Source organism: Oncorhynchus mykiss, chromosome 21, assembly GCF_013265735.2.
Source record: "Oncorhynchus mykiss isolate Arlee chromosome 21, USDA_OmykA_1.1, whole genome shotgun sequence".
Classification (NCBI taxonomy): Eukaryota; Metazoa; Chordata; class Actinopteri; order Salmoniformes; family Salmonidae; genus Oncorhynchus; species Oncorhynchus mykiss.
Genome location: NC_048585.1, coordinates 41,092,520 through 41,106,982, shown reverse-complemented (window position 1 = coordinate 41,106,982; position 14,463 = coordinate 41,092,520). Strand labels below are relative to the sequence as shown.

Genomic DNA, 14,463 nt, shown 5'->3' with positions numbered 1-14,463 from the left:
GCCCCTCTTGAAAGGGAGAGCAGGGAGGGAGAGCACTCTGTGTGAACCGGAGGAATCGCCGCGATGGTTACATTTGTAACCCCAGCGTTTGAGCCTGTGTGTAGGCCCCATGCCCTTACTTGGCATGGTTGAAACCTGTAGTGCAGGGGCCGTAAAGCATATGACACGAGAGCATTATACGTTTGTGGTATTGGCAGGTAGCATACTGGCTAAGAGCGTTGTGCCAGTAACAGACAGATCACTGGTTCAAATCCCCGAGCCGACTAGATGAAAACCCTGCCGACGTGCCCTTGAGCAAGAATTAGAACATCTTTATTTGACAACCAATAAACAAACAAGTCTCTCCTCCCTTCAACAGAGGGGGAGAGCGTGCAGAGAGTAGGCATAATGATAGAACAGTTGGTCACTGAGTCCTTGACATACTCTCCCACGTCTCGGCGTCCCCTTTTGTATGAACTTTGAGGCGCATTCTGCCATGTAGGGGCCTTAACCAGCTATGAGTTGACTGTGGGCTTGGCCGTAGAGGCGGCTGGTGGCGCCGGAGTAGGAGTAGAGGTTTTCACAGGTAGGACGACGACGTGCCACCGCTCCAGGTTGGGCCCGCAATGAGGTGGAGGCGTGGGGAGCCGAGTCTCGGTGGGCAGCTACAGCTCTGGCTAGAGGAAGGTGCTTAGACAGCTGTCACATATCTTCCTCCATCTTCTAAAAGCTCTCCGTAGCCTCCACGACGGTGACTCCCAAAACGCTGTCATCAGAGATGGGAGCATTCAGTAGGAGCGTTATGTCAGCTTCTTTGATGGCTGTCAAAGAAAGCCTAAGGTGCCTCTGTGTAACTACAGAGATTGCCATAACTCGTACCGAGCACACAGCCAATGCCTGGTTAAGGTGGAGCACATCGCCAGACAGATGTGACACCTCCTCGACTTCTGCCTCGGAGAAGGATGTCTGACAGATTGACATTCGGGACAGGGACGCAGAAAGCAAAGTGACATTGTTAGCCGCTGCCACAGCTTGCCAGCTGAGGGTATAGCTCGTGTCTGCCAGTTGCGCAGTCTTTGAAGGGGGGCAGTGAAGGCATCTTTGCATTCCATTGGCTGCAACCTGGAACGAAGTGGGCAGCCAGCGTCTTCTCCAGCCGAGGGATACCACTAGTGGTGGGTTCTTGCCATCCATGCACTGTGGTAAAGGGCAAATATGATTTTGCCCTTCGTCCCATGAGCACCTGTTGTGGAAATATTGGTTCAATAATATCTCTCAGATACCGGAGCCTGGGAATTCAAATAGACTTTATTACAAAGTAACAAGCCGAGTTGGTCCATGGAGCAACTGCCGGACTCATTCTCAGCCCACTCCTTTTATACAGTTTCATGCTTATACAAGTTTCATAGTCCCTCCACTTTATGCTAATAACCATATCCCCTTGGCATTACTCCACCATTGTTTCCAAATCTAAGTTCCTTCCTCCAGGCAAATTTTTGTGTCAGTGAAGTTGGCTTTTCGAAAAGAGAGTCCTCCATATCCCCATTGTCGTCCCCTTCAATGTCATAATCTCTGGAAGAACCCCCAGAACCTGAGATTGTGGAGATAACGATTTCGAGGGGGACCTCTACACCCGAAAAACAGCACGCGTTCCCGCAAGCGTCCCCTTGGAGAACAGCAGGGAGCAGCAGACACACTGCAGGGTTCCTGGATGCTGTCCCTGGTGTGTTTTGGGCCCAAGCAAACAAAACATGTGTGAGTCCAAAGCCACTGAGAGAGAGGAACAGCAGCATTACGCTCTTAAAACAGCTTTTGGTGGGGGCTTCTTGCTCATGATAGATGATGCTGAGTGGATGAACAGCGGCAGGATGGTCTTGAAGCTCATCTCGTCATGCAATTCTTCAGACTAATCTCCAGTTTCGCTGAAGAAAATGGATTGTCACTAGTTACCACAGCCAAAAAGTCACAATTGGCTATATCGTAATGATTAATGAAAACAAAAATGAGCTTTTTTGTCATCATTTAAGTTTAGGCTAGTAGTACAACAGAATGCATTCAACCGAAATGTGTCTTCCACATTTTACCCAATGCCTCTCAAGGATCCGCCCCCTTTTCCCTCTCACTTTTCACCTAAAATGGCAGACCCAAATCTAACTGCCTGTAGCTCAGGACCTGAAGCAAGGATATGCATATTATTGATAAAATTTGAAAGGAAACACTTTGAATTTTGTGGAAATGTGAAATTAATGTAGGAGAATATAACACATTAGATCTGGTAAAAGATATTACACAGAAAAACCAACTGTTCTTTTGTATTTTTTTTGTACCCTCATCTTTGAAATGCAAGAGAAAGGCCACAATGTATTATTCCATCCCAGGTGGAATTTAGTTTTTGGCCACTAGATGGAAGCAGTGTATTTGCAAAGTTTTGGACTGATCCAATGAACCAGTACATTTCTGTTCAACATTTTGTATCAAGACTGCCCAAATGTGCCTAATTTGTTTATTAATAACTTTTCATGTTCAAAATTGTGCACTCTCCTCAAACAATAGTATGATATACTTTAACTGTAATTGCTACTGTAAATTGAAAAGTGCAGTTAGATTAACAAGAATTTAAGCTTTCTGCCAATATCGGATATGTCTATGTCCTGGGAAATGTTCTTGTTATTTACAACCTCATGCGAATCGCATTAGCCTACGTTAGCTCAACCATCCTGCAAGGGATCCACTGATCCTGTAGAGCAGTGATTCCCAAACTTTTTATAGTCCCATACCCTTTCAAACATTCAACCTCCAGCTGCGTACCTTCCTCTAGCACCAGGGTCAGCGTACTCACAAATGTTGTTTTTTGCCGTCATTGTAAGCCTGCCACACACACACACACACTATACGATACATTTATTAAACATAAGTATGAGGTCGAGTTTTTGTCACAACCCGGCTCGTGCGAAGTGACAAAGAGCTCTTATAGGACCAGAACACAAATAATAATAATCAATAATTTTGCTCTTTATTTAACCATATAAAACCTTAATTGTTAATCGAAAATGTTGAATGATTTACCACAGGTTAATAAGAAGGGTGTGCTTGAAAGGATGCAGATAACTCTGCAATGTTGGGTTCTATTGGAGAGAGTCTCTGTCTTTAATCATTTTCCACACACAGTCTGTGCCTGTATTTAGTTTTCATGCTACTGAGGGCCGAGAATCCACTCTCACATAGGTAGTGGTTGCAAAGGGCATCAGTGTCTTAACAGCGCAATTTGCCAAGGCAGGATAATCCAGGAATCTGGCATTGGCTTCTGGTTAAATTCCATTTTCACAGAACCGCTTGTTGCAATTTCGATGAGGCTCTCTTGTTCAGATATTGGTAAGTGGACTGGAGTAAGGGCATGAAAGGGATAATGAATCCAGTTTGTCTTATCCGTTTTGGGAAAGTACCTGCGTAATTGTGCACCTAACTCACTCAGGTGCTTCGCTATATCACATTTGACATAAGCTTGAGTTCATATGCACGCAAAAAATCATACAATGATGGAAAGACCTGTGTGTTGTCCTTGTTAATGCAGATAGAGAAGAGCTTTTCAATTTTGTCCCGCATATTTTGCGGAGAGTCCCTGTAATCCTAGATTCAGATCATTCAGGCGAGAAAAAACATCACCCAGATAGGCCAGTCGTGTGAGAAACTCATCATCATGCAAGCGGTCAGAAAAATGAAAATTATGGTCAGTAAAGAAAACTTTAAACTCGTCTCTCAATTCACAAAAACCTGTCAATTCTTTGCTCCTTGATCACCAGCGCACTTCTGTATGTTGTAAAAGCGTTACATGGTCGCTGCCCATATCATTGAATAGTGCAGAAAATATATGGTAGTTCAGGGGCCTTGCTTTAACAAAGTTAACCATTTTGACTGTAGTGTCCAAAACGTCTTTCAAGCTGTCATGCATTCCCTTGGCAGCAAGAGGCTCTCGGTGGATGCTGCAGTGTACCCAAGTGCAGTGGCGGAAATAGAGTTTTATACATGGGGTGGCCAAGGCTACTTCAGTGGTCCATTGACCATGACAGAAAATGTGTGTGTAACCCTAACCTGGCATCTAATGAGCATGAATGAATCCTATGGTAGAAGTGACAATTCACTTAACCCGGAGTTCTTCAATGTGGCAGATAGTGTGGTCCAAAAGAGTTACCTCATTAGAATTATTTAACATACTATGAATAGTCAGTGTCTCTACCTCGGAACTGCAGCTCAATTTCTTACACACACACACACACAAACACACACACACACACACACACACACACACACACACACACACACACACACACACACACACACACACACACACACACACACACACACACACACACACACACACACACACATACACACACACACTGTACTCACATACTGGAGAGACTTAGGTCACTCTGTTTTCATGAATATATAATCTGGGTCTGTAAGTGTGGAACATCCAAAATGTTTTCAGAAAATAAAGCTCATGCACCAAGGACATAAGGTAGCATTTGCATAGTTTATTTACAAAATAGTAAATTTACAAAAAAAACACTGCAATTTGACATACCGGGTATCAAGCAGAAATGGACTTGAAAAATAAAAATCATTTTGGTGCCCGTCAATATTACAAACTTACAGTATCATATTTATGCTCATTTATATTATGTTAACTAATAGCAAAGAAAAGTTTTGGAATTGGCCTAATCAAGACCAAATTAAATATGTGTGACATGATACATGATATCATTTTAGAATGTCAGTGTACTAGTACACAGTGCAGGTTTTAATCATGACCAGAGGGACCGCCTAAGTGCCAAATGATCCTAGGTAGATTTAAAACAGTATAATTCTGCGGTTCTGGTGAGAACTGACAAAATGTTTCACAAACTCATCCATGTTGAGGGAGCGTGCCCGCCTTGACTCAACACTGAGAATTCCGAGGTGACTTAACCTGTCATCAACCATTGTTGTCCTAAGGTGGGTTTTAATCAGTTTTAAATCTGAGAAGCTTCTCCCGCAAGAAGCACTGCTGACTGGTGTAAACAACAGAAATCTTACAAAGTCGAAATAAGTCATGGAAGACCTCTTTATAAGGTTCTAGATACACAACAAAGTCAAGGAGAGTAGACGTCTGTCCCTTCCACTTTTCTCTCTCCTATCAAGAAGCCGCTTGGTTTGATGAACCTCATGTTTGAGGTCCTCTAAATCTTACTAAAAGGTCTGAGCAAAGGCTCCTAATTCAAGAATGTGGTCCTCTTTGGGTTGAAAGACTGGACCCCTTTGCATTATCTCGCAATTCCTCTTTGAAAAACGCCATGGCAGCTCAGCTGTGAGACTGTCGAGCACCTGATAAAAGATAGCTCTTTGGAAGCTCTCAACCTCACTTTGGTCACTATTTTTCTGTCCTACAGTGCTCATCATCAATGAGTTGTGACATCTTAATAAGCTTGTTTTAGGCTGTCTTTTACACACTGTTTGTACACTTATTTTGCAGTGATCTGCAATAAAATGCTAATATTGCAGGCAATCAATTATCATTTTTGTGAGACCTGCTGCGTCTAAGCTTTCAGCTGACTGAAAGTGTAAAAAGCTTTCATGGATGGCCCTTGTTGTAATAGTACCTCACAATTAAAGACGTGTTATTTTTTCTTTAAATCTTTGGTTTCATCTGCAATCACACTAAAAACGTCAATTTCTTTTACTTCTCTTATTATTTCACGTTGCACCATCTCAGCTAAGACCTCAAAAACGTTGTTCTAGATACTTGTGTACTTAGCATTGCCACATGCATTCATCCTTTTCTCTTTGAGAGGGTCATGATTAGCTATTTCTTCTTACCCTGGTTGTGATTACCCTTGTTGTGAGAGTCATCAGACTCTCGGTAAACTCTCTACGCATTATTTGGAGTGGCAGTTAATATGAAAGGTATAATTCAGGGATCCACAAGATTAGATACTAACAGCTTCTGACTAAAATGTGTAGTTTAAAGTATAGGCCTGGCCTACATTTGGGTCCTTTTGGAACAGCATATCTGCTGTTTGATGCAGTTGGGAGGGGCTAGATGACATCTCCTGGGAGGTCTCTGTGTCATCCCATGATACATCTATTACATTAAAATAACAGAAGAACCATTAGTGTATAATCACAATAAAAATGTGATGAATGAAAACTAGTTAGAAAATTCAAACATTTATTTAATGGAAAATGTATCTTTCTGGACTGCACCATGCTACCTTGTTGACAAAATGGCCGAGCGCCACAGATTTCAGACTTGCGCTCCTCCCTCCCCGCTTTCTTCCGATGACGTGACGGGTCTTTTCCCGGTGACCAGCGGCTGAGCATAATCGAATCCACCCACTGGTTATACCCATGCGCTTCACGCTGGGCTGTGGATGGAACCGGGCTTAACATAACGGACTAGAGAACAGAGAAAACAAAACAACACATTGAACCGCTAAACAACCACCAAAAGGTAGGATATTTCTTTAACTTTTCTTAAAATAAGTCACACGTGTAACTTCTTTTTACTCATTAGGGCAATTACTAGTTTACTATGAAGAAGGGCGACGTCATTACATCGGAGCTGTCTTCTAAAGACAACCTACAATGCTGCTTAGTACTGTAAAATAATTGTATTTTCCTGTAAATGTACAGCATTATACTGGCACCACAGTCACCAGCTTAATACTGTAATTAAATGTTCTGGCTCTGGCTCTGATCTGGTTTTGAAACCATGTAACATCATGTAGTAGTTGTATGGCTGTAGGAAGCAGTGTTGTAACAGTGTTTTGACATCTTCCTGTTCCCGTGAGGATTTCATGTGTGTTAGGCTACTTTTATATTTGTTTTAGACCGACCAATTCTTCCGTTTCTTCTGAAGGCAGCGGGTGTTAAGCACATTTCGAATTAATTTACTAAATAGCTTAGCGTCTAGTAGCCTCTTAGTCCTCTCAGATACTCAACAAAAAATACTTCTATGGTCGGACTTGTCGCTTGTTTATTCAAAAGCCACAACTAAATCCAAATGTGGTAACTGTCAATTGTGTGAAAGACATCGGCGAGATGAGAGGACTCTGCTTGTCCAGCTGTTCACTGTGTCACCTCGATGAGAGCATGCCTTTGACAGCTGGCCAGCCCATCAGTTGTTTTTTTGGGGAAACTTTCCTGACCTTCAGAATGTAGTTTTTCCTGTTTATGTCTGTTTATAGCTTACACTGTAAAACCTTTCCCTGTACATTTATAGCCTTATACTGGCACCACACCAAGGATGCTGTAATATGATTTACAGTGAGGAAAATAGTACTGTAAACTATATTACAGCATCTCTGCTGTAAAGCAAAATTACAGTATTAAGCTGGTGACTGTGGTGCCAGTATAATGCGGTACATTTATAGGGAAAAACCTACAGTAAAATACAATTATTTTACAGTACTAAGCAGCATTGTAGGTTGTCTTTAGAAGACAGCTCCCTGAAATGTAATATTATAAGAAAAACAATATGTTTAGAAATATTTATATAGTACCAGTCAAAAGTTTGGACACACCTACTCATTCCAAGGTTTTTCTTTATTTTTACTATTTTCTACATTGTAGAATAATAGTGAAGACATCAAAACTATGAAATAACACACATGGAATCATGTATTAACCAAAAAAGTGTTTAACAAATCAAAATATATTTGATATTTTGGATTCTTCAAAGAAGCCACCCTTTGCCTTGATGACAGCTTTGCACACTCTTGACATTCTCTCAAGCAGCTTCATGAGGTAGTCACCTGGAATGCATTTCAATTAACAGGTGTGCCTTGTTAAAAGTTAATTTTGCTGCATCAGATGACCTGGCCTCCACAATCAACCGACCTCAACCCAATTGAGATGATTTGGGATGAGTTGGACAGCAGAGTGAAGGAAAAGCAGCCAACAAGGGCTCAGCATATGTGGGAACTCAAGAATGTTGGAAAAGCATTCCTCATGAAGCTAGTTCAGAGAATACAAATAATGTGCAAAGCTGTCGTCAAAGCAAAGGGTGGCTACGTTGAAGAATCTAAAATATCAAATATATTTTGATTTGTTTATCACTTTTGGTTACTACATGATTCCATATGTGTTATTTCATAGTTTTGATGTCTTCACTATTCATGTAGTTAGCTTCCTAGTAGCTGAGTTAAGAAAACCTACAGTAGGTATATGGTAGTACAGTGCATTCGGAAAGTATTCAGACCCCTTGACTTTTTCATCATTTTGTTACATAACAGCCTTGGATCTAAAAATTGATTTGTTTTTTATTTATTTAATCCATCTAAACACAATAGCCCATAAGTTGACAGTGCATGTCAGAGACAAAACCAAGGCATGAGGTCGATGGAATTGTCCGTAGAGCTTCGAGACAGGATTGTGTCGAGGCACAGATCTGGGGAAGGGTACCAAAACAATTCTGCAGCATTGAAGGTCCCGAAGATCACAGTGGCCTCCGTCATTCTTCCAAGTATTCAAAGAGATTCTTCAAAGTAGCTACCCTTTTTCTTGATGGCATCTTTGCACACTCTTCACATTCTCTCAACCAGCTTCACCTGGAATGCTTATCCAACAGTCTTGAATGAGTTCCCACATATGCTAAGCACTTGTTGGCTGCTTTTCCTTCACTCTGCTGTGAATCATCCCAAACATCTCAATTTGGTTCAGGTCGGGGGATTGTGGAGGCCAGGTCATCTGACGCAGCACTCTACTTCTTGGTAAAATGGCCCTTACAAAGCCTGGAGGTTTGTTGGGTCATTGTCCTGTTGAAAAACAAATTCTATTCTCACTAAGCCCAAACCAGATGGGATGGCGTATCGCTGCAGAATGCTGTGGTAGCCATGATGGTTAAGTGTGCCTTGAATTCTAAATTAATCACAGACAGTGTCACAAGCTAAGCACCCCCACACCGTAACACCTCCTCCTCCATGCTTTACGGTGGGAAATATACATGCAGAGTTCATCCGTTCATCCGTCTCACAAAGACAGTGGTTGGAACCAAAAATCTCAAATGTGGACTCATCAGACCAAAGGATACATTTCCACCAGTTCATTGCTCGTGTTTCTTGGCCCAAGCAAGTCTCTTCTTATTATTAGTGTCTTTAGTAGTGGTTTCTTTGCAGCAATTTGACCATGAAGGCCTGATTCACACAGTCTCCTCTGAACAGTTGATGTTGAGATGTGTCTGTTACTTGAACTCCATGAAGCATTTATTTGGGCTTCAATTTCTGAGGCTGGTAACTCTAATGAACTTTTTTTTGTTTTACCATTTTTTCTCCCCAATTTCATGGTATCCAATTGGTAGTTACCAGAGGTTGACCGATTAATCGGAATGGCCGATTAATTAGGGCCGATTTCAAGTCTTCATAACAATCGGAAATCTGTATTTTTGGACACCGTTTTTTTTTTTACACCTTTATTTAACTAGGCAAGTCAGTTAAGAACACATTCTTATTTTCAATGATGGCCGAGGAACGGTGGGTTAACTGCCTTGTTCAGGGGCAGAACGACAGATTTTTACCTTGTTAGCTAGGGGATTCAATCTTGCAACCTTACGGTTAACTAGTTCAACGCTCTAACCACCTGCCTTACATTGCCCTCCACGAGGAGCCTGCCTGTTGCGCGAATGCAGTAAGAAGCCAAGGTAAGTTGCTAGCTAGCATTAAACTTATCTTATAAAAAACAATCAATCAATCAATCATAATCACTAGTTAACTACACATGGTTGATGATATTACTAGTTTATCTAGCGTGTCCTGCGTTGCATATAATCGATGCTGTGTGCATTCGCGAAAAAGGACTGTCGTTGCTCCAAAGTGTACCTAACCATAAACATCATTGCCTTTCTTAAAATCAATACACAAGTATTTATTTTTAAACCTGCATGTTTAGTTAATATTGCCTGCTAACATTAATATATTTTAACTAGGGAAATTGTGTCACTTCTCAGTCAGGGTATATGCAGCAGTCTGGGCCTTCTGGCTCGTTGCGAACTGTGTGAAGACTATTTCTTCCTAACAAAGACAGTCAACTTCGCCAAACGGGGGATGATTTAACAAAAGCACATTTGCGAAAAAAGCACAATCTTTGCACGACTGTACCTAACCATAAACATCAATGCCTTTCTTAAATGCAATACACAGAAGTATATATTTTTAAACCTGCATATTTAGCTAAAAGAAATCCAGGTTAGCAGGCAATATTAACCAGGTGAAATTGTGTAACTTCTTTTCAGTTCATTGCACTCAGAGTCAGGGTATATGCAACAGTTTGGGCCGCCTGGCTCATTGCGAACTAATTTGCCAGATTTGTACGTAATTATGACATAACATTGAAGGTTGTGCAATGTAACAGGAATATTTAGACTTATGGATGCCACCCGTTAGATAAAATATGGAACCGTTCCGTATTTCACTGAAAGAAAAAACGTTTTGTTTTCGAGATGATAGTTTCCGGATTCGACCATATTAATGACCTAAGGCTCGTATTTCTGTGTGTTATTATGTTATAATTAAGTCTATGATTTGGTAGAGCAGTCTGACTGAGCGATGGTAGGCAGCAGCAGGCTCGTAAGCATTCATTCAAACAGCATTTTCGTGCTTTTTGCCAGCAGCTCTTCGCAATGCTTCAAGCATTGCGTTGTTTATTACTTCAAGCCTATCAACTCCTGAGATTAGGCTGGTGTAACCGTTGTGAAATGGCTAGCTAGTTAGCGGGCTGCGCGCTAATAGCGTTTCAAACGTCACTCGCTCTGAGACTTGGAGTAGTTGTTCCCCTTGCTCTGTATAGGTAACGCTGCTTCGAGGCTGTTGTCGATGTGTTCCTGGTTCGAGCCCAGGTAGGAGCGAGGAGTGGGACGGAAGCTATACTGTTACACTGGCAATACTAAAGTACCTATAAGAGCATCCAATAGTCAAAGGTATATGAAATACAAATGGTATAGAGAGAAATAGTCCTATAATTCCTATAATAACTACAACCTAAAACTTCTTCCCTGGGAATATTGAAGACTCATGTTAAAAGGAACCACCAGCTTTCATATGTTCTCATGTTCTGAGCAAGGAACTTAAACTTTAGCTTTCTTACATGGCACATATTGCACTTTTACTTTCTTCTCCAACACTTTTCTTTTGCATTATTTAAACCAAATTGAACATGTTTCATTATTTATTTGAGGCTATTTATTTTATTTCTGTATTATATTAAGTTAAAATAAGTGTTCATTCAGCATTGTTGTAATTGTCATTATTACAAATAAAAATAAAAAATCGGTATCGGCTTTTTTTGGTCCTCTAATAATCGGTATCGGCATTGAAAAATCATAATCGGTCAACCTCTAGTAGTTACAGTCTTGTCTCATCGCTGCAACTCCCGTACGGACTCGGGAGAGACAAAGGTCGACCCAACTAAGCCGCACAGCTTCTTGACACAATGCCCACTTAACCCGGAGTAAGCCACACCAATGTGTCGGAGGAAACACCGTACACCTTGCGACCGTGTCAGTGTGCACTGCGGCTGACCTGCCACAGGAGTCGCTAGTGCGCGATGGGACAAGGACATCCCTGCCGGCCAAACCCTCCCCTAACCCAGACGATGCTGGGTCAATTGTATGCCACCTCATGGGTCTCCCGGTCGCAGCCGGTGCGACAGAACCTGGTGCATTAGACCACTGCGCCACTCGGGAGGCCACCCAACTCTAATGAACTTATCCTCTGCCTTAGAGGTAACTCTGGGTCTTCCATTCCTGTGGCGGTCCTCATGAGAGCCAGTTTCATCTTAGCGCTTGATGGTTTTTGCGACTGCACTTGAAGAATCTTTCAAAGTTTTCCGCATTGACTGACCTTCATGCCTTAAAGTAATGATGGACTGTCGTTTCTCTTTGCTTATTTGAGCTGTTCTTGCCACAGTATGAAATTGGTCTTTTACCAAATAGGGATATCTTCTGTATACCAACCCTACCTTGTGACAACACAACTGATTGGCTCAAATGCATTAAGAAGGAAAGAAATTCCACAAATTAACTTTTAAGAAGGCACACCTGTTAATTTAAATGCATTCCAGGTGACTACCCCATGAAGCTGGTTGAGAGAATGCCAAGAGTGTGCAAAGCTGTCATCAAGGCAAAGGGTGGCTACTTTGAAGAATCTCAAACATATTTTGATATGTTTAACACTTTTTTGGTTACAACAATTCAATGTTATTTATTTCATAGTTTTGATGTCAAAATAAAGAAAAACCCTTGAATGAGTAGGTGTGTCCAAACTTTTGACAGGTACTATATATAAAAAGGGCAAACTATTAACACAATAAAGCAATGAATGCGCAAGAATTGGTTGCATTCTAGAGAGCTGAGCATATTCGGTAGAGAGAAGTGCCAACATCTTCGCCACACACCCCTCCCCTTCTTCTCGTCTCAATGTGTCTTGAGTGTGATTAGACATTTTATCTTCACACATTTTTTAGATGCATTGCTTTTCACTGAGAGCCGCATCTCAATAATAAGCTAGGCCTATTGCCACGTGCTCAGACCAAATTGCGGCATTCCAAGCTTGGCATATTAGCCTCCACGCTTGTGATTTCAAACAATCCACAGATAAAAGAAGCACATGATCATCTGTGGCTAAGTCATGCTCTCTGGTGAAGTATTTTGAATGATTCTGAAAAGTGTTTCTTGTTCGCTTGGCCTTCGTCAGAGTTTTAAAACAAAATACTTAAACCATCTTTTGATTACTGAATGTGTCTGCACCGGGGTCTCGGGATGTGGCTGCGTTATTTATATCATGTTAATCAGGCCTTTTGATTTGAACATGGATAGTTGTAGTTTTGTAGGCTAGGCTACCTATTTCCTTATTTCATTTATGGATCAAGCCTTAGCAGTCACTCCGATCTTGTTCCCAATGATCCGTGCTTTAGTTTATTATGTTGCTGTCCTGAATTTCTGAATTTGTACCCGACAGCGGTTCTGAATTTGCGATGTACCCCACTGTCCATGTCTTCAGTCCTGTTTAAGTAGGATATATGGGCTACGGTATATGTTGAATGTGATTGTCTGCCTATAACCAGCCTGGGTAGGCATGTAACTCCATTCCTATTCTATTAATTTCTATTTAGAGAAAGTAATCGAATTGGAAATGAGCTATTATCAGGCCGGTTAATGCGATACATGTCTGTTGTTGAATTTGGTCAACTCCACCGCAGTCGACCCCGCCCCACCTACTCAGCCAGTCAGGAGTTGCTACTGCGTTGCGGCGGTGTCATACTGCATACTTTTTTTCTTAACAGTACATACTAAAAAGGATGAGACGATGAGTACATAGTATGCCGTTTAAGTATGTAGTACGCTAGTATGGGTGTTCGGACAACCAGAGGGTGGTTGAAATGTGAGCTCCCTGCTATTTGGAGGACATGCACAATTACACTTGCGCAGGTTCCAATGCTTTAGCACGAATAATGGGGGTTATTATAACCGACTAATGTTACTGTAATAGAGTAAACTGTCTCTCTCTCTGTGTGTGTATGTGTGTGTGTGTGTGTGGCCTATACAGTATAGTAGTGCTTTCAGGTCTGGTCTAACTGCCTGTTTGTGGTCAAGCCTTTCTTTGTATGAAACAATAGGTAGGCTACACTACACCTTTAGTAAAGATTTAATTACCGCAGGCAAAAATGGATACAGTATTACACTGTCTAACTGTACTCAACGTCCATGTGTGAGTGGTAGGCTGTTTCCAGCACAGGTAGGCTCCAGAGAGGGGTTATCTATTATCTCAAATCAGTCTTCTCTCTCTGCCTATATAGAGCTCACCAGTTGTAGTCTTCAAAAACGTCAATTAAACCTCTGGTTCGTTTAGCCATTCCTTATGGGGGAGATTTAACGGGGCTTTGGGGTAAAAGCTGAAAATAAGGTCTGAGGTTAACGCAGGTTTGGGAGATGTGATATGTTTTGTTCTGTGAGATAACATCAGTCAGTTGACATGACCTTTATGAATAATGAAGTCTTTTACATGCTTTATGTGCTTATTTTGATAACATTGACGCTTCAAAATTCACAAAAAGTGCTGTTAGCTGATGAAGATGATCTGATAGAATAAAATTGATAAAATCTCATAATCCTGTGTTTACCACAGACCTTATTCTCTGGGTTTATCCAAAACCACCATTCATTTCCCCCATAGGCTTTGGTCAACGAGCCATGTCAGAGTTGGCCTAAATTAGTGTCTACAAAAAGAGGCCATTACTATTGCTCTCTATATGCGGTAGCAGTTAGCCTGGGGACAAGGCTACCCATGTGATACAGATGTCAATAGTGACAAATTGTCACTTCATTGCTTAATTGTTTTAAGTTTTAGGCTATTTGATTAGCAGTAATAATACAATAGTGATAGGCTACATATCAGTAAGAAACAATACTCGATAATCAAACTTCATTCCATTATCTTTCCCCATAGTATTACC

At 41.4% G+C, this 14,463-nt stretch overlaps 1 protein-coding gene across 1 annotated transcript in view; it reads left to right on the top strand.

Moving 5' to 3' along the window:
- The first annotated feature begins 6,316 nt into the window (after positions 1-6,316).
- The window catches only part of capn1 (calpain 1, (mu/I) large subunit), a 41,363-nt gene continuing 33,216 nt past the window's right edge, over positions 6,317-14,463 (top strand). The window contains exon 1 of the mRNA XM_021576737.2: positions 6,317-6,469. The gene's annotated coding sequence lies outside the window, so the exon portion shown is untranslated. The remainder of the gene's footprint in view (positions 6,470-14,463) is intronic.